The sequence below is a fragment of the Lactuca sativa genome, chromosome 6 (genome assembly GCF_002870075.4).
Source record: "Lactuca sativa cultivar Salinas chromosome 6, Lsat_Salinas_v11, whole genome shotgun sequence".
Taxonomy (NCBI): domain Eukaryota; kingdom Viridiplantae; phylum Streptophyta; class Magnoliopsida; order Asterales; family Asteraceae; genus Lactuca; species Lactuca sativa.
Genome location: NC_056628.2, coordinates 61,638,934 through 61,647,669, shown reverse-complemented (window position 1 = coordinate 61,647,669; position 8,736 = coordinate 61,638,934).

Genomic DNA, 8,736 nt, shown 5'->3' with positions numbered 1-8,736 from the left:
AATAAAATTGGTAAACACGTTGTATTATTTATTAGAAGTACAGAATACATAGGGATATATATTAGATAATATTACACTTTAGTACCATAAACTATTATAAGTGTCTAGTCTAATATTCCCCCACAAGCTAATGTCGAGGAGCGACCTTTAGCTTGTGCCTTAGATACTCAAATCTTTGAGAAGACAAAGGCTTTGTAAACACATCTGCAATAAGATCATCTTTGTTAATGAACCGAATAGATGAACTTCCTTGAGCAACTTTTTCACTGAAAAAATGGAAATCAACTTCAACATGCTTTCTGCGTGCATGAAACACTGGATTTGCTGAAAGATAAGTCGCTCCAAGATTGTCACAATATAACATTGGGACTTTCTTCATAGGTACACAAAGTTCTAGTAATAAAGTCTGTAGCCACGTGAGTTCAACAACTGTGTCAGCTAGTGCTTTGTATTCAGATTCGGTTGAGCTACGAGAGACAGTATTTTGTTTTCGTCCTGACCAATATATGAGATTCGATCCAATGTATATAGCATATCCCTCGGTGGATCTACGGTCATCTCAACCAGCCTAATCCGCATAGAGAAAGTGATAAGGTTGTAAAAAACTGAATCAGTGTACACATGAAGATAGGTGCCAAAGTTGTGATGAATATGGAGACCATATGTCGAAGTATCCTTTAGATATCGAAAAATTCGCTTGACAGTGGACCAGTGATTAACAATGGGCGAATGCATGAATTGACAGACTTTGTTGACAGCATATGTAATATCAGGTCTTGACAAGGTAACATATTGGAAAGCACCAACAATACGCTGATATTGAACTGGGTCATCAAGTAGAGGACTATCGCCAAGGGCAAGGTTAGCGTTAGTGCTAATAGGTGTAGGCATAGGATGAGCTTTTGATAGGTTGACACGATCAAGAAGCTCCAAGATGTATTTTTGTTGTGACAAGAGAATATCTTTACCTTGGTGAGTGATCTCAATCCCCAAAAAATACGAAAGTTGACCCATATCCTGAATAGGAAAGGAGTGACTAAGGCGATGAACCACCTCATTATTGGCAGCTAGATTATTGCCTGTTAAAATAATATCATTAATGTAGACGAGCATATAAAGCAAAGTATCAGCCTTAGAGTAAATGAAGAGAGAGGGGTCGGTTTTTGAACCATGAAAGCCTAGTGCTTGTAGGGAGCCTAATAGGTGTTGGAACCATGTCCATGGAGCCTGTTTTAAACCATACAAGGATTTGTGTAAAAGGAAAACATGATCAGGTTTTTGAGGATCAACAAATCCTTGTGGCTGTTGTAAGTATACCGTTTCTTGTAAATCGCCTGGTAGAAAAGCATTTTGTACATCAAGTTGTCTCAAATTCCAATTCTGTGTAACAGCCAAAGAGAGAATCAGTCTGATAGTAGTAGCTTTCACAACAGGACTAAAAGTCTCATGATAATCTATCCCGGGCTGTTGGCGAAAGCCTTTAGCAACCAGGCGTGCTTTCTGGTGTGTAATGTGACAACCGTCAATTTTTGGCCAAGTCAAAGTCAAATAAAGTCAACAAGTCAAACCGGTCAACTCATCTAACCGTTGTACATTAGGGTTTCCATTATGTTTCTTATTGTACAACTCACAATCTTAATACAAAGTATCACTTAGAGTTTTCACGTGTTTGGAAATTCTAAACCCTAATCAGGGCAAGTGATGAAACTACTCGATAAAACATTATTCCTTAACCCTCGGGGGCATATAACAATCATAACGAGACTTAACGGGATGTACAAACCTTGCGTTACAAAGCCAAACACTTAAAAAGGTCGCAAAGGAGATCTCTCTCAAATCTCCCTAAGTATGCGAAATCTCTCCCAAATCTCTCTCTGTATGAGAAATCTCTTCAAGTGTGTGAAATCTCTCCTAAATCTCTCTCTGTATGAGAAATCTTTCCAAGTGTGTGAAATCTCTCCAAGAATGTGAAATCTCTCTGAAATCTCTCCCAGAATGTGAAATCTCTCCCAAATCTCCCCCGGAATGTGAAATCTCTCCCAAATCTCTCTCTGTATGAGAAATCTCTCCAAGTGTGTGAAATCTCTCCCAAATCTCTCCAAGAATGTGAAATCTCTCCCAAATCTCTCCTAGAATTTGAAATCTCTCCCAAATCTCTCCCAGAATGTGAAATCTCTCCCAAATCTCTCTCTGTATGAGATATCTCTCCAAGCATGTGAAATCTCTCCCAAATCTCTCTCTGTATGAGAAATCTCTCCAAGTGTGTGAAATCTCTCCCAAATCTCTCTCAACTTCTTATAATCACTCGGGGCATCCCGACCCTTGAATTAGACGAAAACAGTTCGAAAACGGAAATCTACGCGAAAAACAGCCTTAAGGAGCCAAACCCTCTTAAGGAGCTGAAACCTCTTAAGGAGTTGAACCCTCTTAAGGAGCCGAAACCCTTCTTAGGAACCGAACCTCTTAGGAAACAAACCTCTTAGGAGCCGAACCCTTCTATTAGAGCCGAACCTCTTAGGAACCGAGCTTGTCAGAAGCCAAGCTGTCAGAAGCACCTTGAGGACCGAAGCTAGCTTAAGAACCGAACCTCGGAAGACCGAAGGTCCCTTCGGACCGAACCATCACCTTCAGCTCTGGCTGCTGGGACCAAACCTTCGGCCCATATCCGAGAAGGCTCGCTGAATTACCATTTTCTTCCCGTTTTTCGACCCAATCTTCGTTTCAAGCCCGTTTTTCGTGATTTTAACGCAGGATTTTCACCCAAACTCGTATTTTAACATAATAAACCCTAAATATTCATATTTTAACTATATTTTGGGGAAAATCATTGCCTAAGAATAAAATCTAGTAGGTAAGATTTATCGGTGGAGTGTTGACTTTATCTTTAGGTTATGACACAAGTTACCTCCCATACCCACTCCATGACCATCCCTAGTCACTATTTACACATACCTAGTCAATCATTGTCCTTTTTACACTCTTTTTTCAGCCACAATCTTGAACAAAAGCTAGAGAAATCCTTATCTGTCCTCCCACTTTATTCACTCTTTCTCAAGAAGAACAAACACATCTCTTCCATTTTCTCTCTCTAAAAATTTGAGATTCAAAGGCTGGTCTTGTTTTTTTCCTCCACATTTGGTAAGTATCTTCCTCCTACACTTAGATATTCTACTATCCTTCATCCAAATCATGGATTGCTTACACAAATATCGTCATATTTGTTGTTAGATCTTCAAATCTTCAAGCATCTCCCAAGTGTTCTTGAGTTGAACACTTCTTTGCTCCATCATCCATCTACTGAAATCACTCAAGGTGAGTTCATACCCATACATTTTCATGTTTTCTTCAAGTTTTAGAGGGGGGGGGGGATACAAGTTAAAACACCAAAAACTTAACTAAACTCAAACCACAACTTTCATTAGAAAAGTTGAGTCTTATTCACGGACTGTTTTGACTATCTTTAACTTAATATCTTTCAAAATTGTATAATATGCAAATAGTTCAGGTTCATACCTTTAAAATGACTACTTGCACATCTCCATACGATTTTTCTACGATTTATGATGATTTTTACAAAACTGCCTATCATTTCATAAACGAATTCAGACCAGTCTGTGAATATGAACGTTTTCTCACAAGTTAAAGACTTCTAAAAATCATAATAAAAATTACGAATAAACTAAACACAATTTACGAACTCTCAGAATTTATGGATTCAGTTTTCGACTTCGTATGATTTTTCTATGATTCTCCTAAAACAGTGTAGAAAGGTCAAAAACTAGTTAACAGCTTATAACTCTCATCACACTTTGTAACATGTTGAGTAGAGTGTTAATCTTTGAGGATTTCATATTTTACATGTGTTTCTTGTTGTGTAATAATTATATAACAGAAAATACTCACTAATTTGTAAGAATCCTCCAACTTTATCAATAGTACAAAACAAGTCATGATAAACATAGTTATATTTTTGCTATACATTCGACTTACATAAAAAAAAGGGTTCTTATACACCACCAACAAGTATGCTAAACTATAATAGGTATAGTGAGATTGCACATACATTAAAAACATTAGGATAAACTATAATAGTTATAGTTTATATTTCATTTACATTGTGAACTCATTACAAAAGGTTTTCATACAAAAAGAGGTACAAATACAAAGTACCGGGTTTATACAAAAAGAGGTACAAATACAAAGTACCGGGTTTTCATACAAAAAGGGGTACAAATACAAAGTACCGGGTTTATACAAAAAGGGGTACAAATACAAAGTACCGGGTTTTCATACAAAAAGGGGTACAAATACAAAGTACCGGGTTTATACAAAAAGGGGTACAAATACAAAGTATCGGGTTTTCATACAAAAAGGGGTACAAATATAAAGTACCGGGTTTATACAAAAAGGGGTACAAATACAAGGTACCGGTTTAAACAAAATGGTTTTTATGATATTAAAACTATATTTTATCTAGAATTGTTAGACTTCAGCTATAATTGCTAAGTGTATATGCTAGAGTTATATAAGAATCTAGTCACAATTGACTTAGAATTGATGGGCCCGCCTTACTTCCTGTTCTTTGTTTGGTTGTGGACCTAGGGCAGGGCGGACCCATTATATTCGAAGGTTTATTTAACTTAAATTTTATATAACTTATATACACTGGGTGATTATAGGAGAAATCTTCGGGTCTTTCTAGGGTTCATTATCGCACAACATAGGAGCATTCATTTCACACTTAACTAAGAAAATATTGGATTTTATGGAAATCATACTCTATCGCTTTTACAAGGAAAACACTTTTTTCCTCAAACAAAACTCTTATGAACTCACCAACTTAATTGTTGACACTTTTCAAAACTACTTGTTGTAACATCCCAATTTTCAGGTCCAAAAATTTCTTTTTAATTATCCAAAACATAAAAACATTCATAAGAAAATATTGTGAAAACACATCATCTTATAAAACAATGTTTCATGTCTAAAAACCCAAGCCATAGAATAATAATATATCAGAGTACAATCCCAGAAAACTCCATGTGGAAATCATGTGTGTATGTGATGCGATGCTACGCCGCGGGCTCCTTCCCCGTCGATGAAAAGGTACCTGAAACCAAAAACCGAAACCGTAAGCATAAAGCTTAGTGAGTTTCCCCATCATACCACATACCACACGAGTCCTCGGTATCTTTCAACTGGTAATCATCGTCGGTATCTTTCAACTGATAATCATCATCGGTATGTTTCAACCGGTAACCATTCATCGGTATCTTTCAACCGGTAATCCTCATCGGTATCTTTCAACCGGTAACTGGGGACTATTCCACCCCTACCACTAGCATACAACAACAAGATATAATTATACAGTCAGGCATTTTCGGGTACTGACCTACCCATCGGTCCTAAGGACCACTATCAGGGAAACTATCCCTATCATGCACGTAACATATCATACATATATAACTCATAACCAAACACATAACCAGACCAAGATAATTATCACAAAGACAATCATCTTCTAAATACTCCTCATTGGTGGGCCGGCATTGAGGCCTTAGACCCACCCCTACTGGAAGGTAACTCACCTCGTACAAGAAGCTGTTGGTAATCTGTGCGGGAATCCTCCGTCCGCTGCTGCTCCGGAAATCCTCCAGCTACAAGCCCCACAAACACTCAGTTAAAAACTGATATCTACTCTTAGGGTAAAATGACCATTTTACCCCTTATCAATTCCAAGTCAAAGTCAACTTCAAGTTGACCTGACTCGCTGAGTTAGGTCGTCAACTCGCCGAGTCCCTCAATCTTTACTCGTCCTCATCCGTGACCCCACTCGTCGAGTTGGGCCGTCAACTCGACGAGTTCTTCTTTCATACGAACACCACATGAAAACTCATCCGACTCGCCGAGTTGATGAACAACTCATCGAGTTCACCTTCATTTGATGACCAAGATCTATCCTCGATTCGCCGAGTTGATGAACAACTCGCCGAGTTCTAAGAAGATTGCCTTGGACTCGCCGAGTCCAAGAACGGAATCGCCGAGTCCAGTCTTGACCAATTCCATACAGTTGATTTAAATGAGATCTAGCACACTAAAACCATAGATCTGGCCTCTTAATGTCCACTTTATACATAAATTTCCAAACTTGATGCACATGCATGGGGTTTTTAGCTCAAAAATCCACATAAAGTGTCCTACAATGTGCATGGGGCTCTCATGGCCCTAAAGTTGGCACCTTTATGCCATGAAACCCTCTTAAGGCCCAGATCTGAAGTCAAAACCCTTTCCACACTTCCAATACTGAAACATGACTTAGCAATCCAAAGAAATCCCAAGTTAAAGATGAATAAACACATAGATGAGTCAAGACACGGGCATTATACCTTGAAGCTGCTGAAAATGAAGTAAAATCCATGGATCTACTGTCCCCAACTCAGGTTCCAAGCTCCTTTATTCCTTCCAAGCTTTACAACCACACAAGAACACCAAAAATGGCCTCAACAAAGCACAAACGACTAGGGTTTCAATGAGAAGTGTTTTGGGAGCATAAGGGACAATATGGCCGTCATATCATTGCTTAAATAGGGTGCAAACCCTCGGATTAGGGTTTTTGTCCGAACAGCACCTACTCGCCGAGTCCGGGACCCGACTCGCCGAGTACATCACTTAAATCCCGCGTCCCGTCCCGCTTCTACTCGGCGAGTTGGTCCTTCGACTCGCCGAGTCCAATGCCAAAAATGCAAAATACTTAGAAAGAAATACGTACCAAGAACTATGTGCTACAAATCTCCCTCACTTATTTTAGACTTCGTCCTCGAAGTCTGCTGCTCGATCTAGGAACATATCTGGGTAATACTCCATCATCTCATCCATCGGTTCCTATGTCCATTCCGAGCCCTTCCGGTGCTGCCATTGCACCTTTACCAGCTCAAACCTCTTGTTTCTCGCATCCTTCGACTTCCGGTCGAGGATCGCCACTGGCCGTTCAACATAATTCAGGCTGTCATCAACCTGAATGTCCTCTAATGGTACCACTGCTGAGTCGTCCACCAGGCACTTCCGCAGCTGAGAGACGTGGAAAGTGTTGTGGATCTGTCTGAGTTCGGCTGACAAATCCAACCTATACGCCACCTTGCCCACCCGGGCTATAACCCTAAACGGTCCAATTTACCTGGGACCAACTTGCCCCGTTTCCTGAATCGGATGACGCCCTTCCATGGCAACACCTTCAGGAGAACCATATCCCCGACCTGAAACTCCAGGTCCGATCGGCGCTTGTCGGCATAACTTTTCTGCCGACTTTGAGCGGTCTGAAGCCTGCTCCGAACTTGCTGAATCCTCTCTATCGTCTTGAGCACCACTTCGGTTCTCCCCATGACCCTCTAGCCAACCTCACCCCAACATATCGGGGTTCTGCACTTCCTTCCGTATAACATCTCGAAGGGAGGACGGTCAATAGTCGCATGATAGCTATTATTATACGAGAACTCTGCCAATGGAAGGTAGGTATCCCAACTACCTCCGAAGTCTAAAACACATGCCCACATCATATCCTCTAATGTCTGGATGGTCCGCTCGCTCTGACCGTCCATCTACGGGTGAAAGGCGATGCTAAAATGCAGACGAGTACCCAGCTCGTCATGAAACTTCTTCCAAAACCTGGAAGTAAACCGCACATCTCTGTTTGAAATCACCGAAACCGGCACTCCGTGCCGCACCACCACCTCCCCGATATAGATATCGGCCAATTTCTCGGACGAGATGCTCTCCTGAATCGGGATAAAGTGGGCGCTCTTGGTCAATTGATCGACGATGACCCAGATTGAATCCACTCCCCGCGCGGTCCTGGGAAGCTTGGTGATAAAATCCATTGTGATGTCTTCCCATTTCCACAGCGGGATATCCAACAGCTGCATCTTGCCGTGCGGCCATTGGTGCTCGGCCTTTGATGGGTTTTGGTCATAAGAACATCCTATGTGCTCATACAAACCCTAATGCTTGGATCTTGGTTTCTCTATTGTACATGCAATTCATCCAAGACTATAAACCCTAATTCTATCATACAAGTAATCATATTAACATAAGAATGGGTTTAAGATATTACCTTGATTGTTATGTAGCAATAACAATCCCAATTCCTCCTTGTATTGACTTTAGAAAGCTTAGAGTCACAAGTGTCACTCCTCTAATGGTTCACAAACACCATAAGAAAGAGGATGAAGTGGAGAGAGGATAGAGGTTGCCCAAAATGTGTTCTAACCCTAGAAAAGAAGTTCCCCACGTTTTTGAGCCTTAAGGGTTCTTTATATAGTGAGGCTATTAGGGTTATCTAACAAGGAAACCCTAATTTGGATGCTTAAGCCCTAAGCAACCCATGGACTCCTTTCCTTAAGGCCTTGGACGATTTCTCATGGGTTTCCCATAGAATTCGTCCACTCCTTAATATAAGGCAATCCATGGCCCAAATTGCAATTATCTTATAATTACAATTCCAGTCCCTTAAGTTTAATTAATCTCTTTTAGTCACAAAACTAATTACTATTAATTCTTGACTAATATTAATTAAACAATATGATTTCTCCTTTAATATATTATTCTCATAATATATTAATAAATCATATTTAATCATTTCTCTCCATAATTCATCCTATCAAGTTGCTTTGGTGAAGGCAACCCAAAAGGACCATGCACCATCGGGTCAAGTACATACCAAAATAGTTATGGACTTAGACA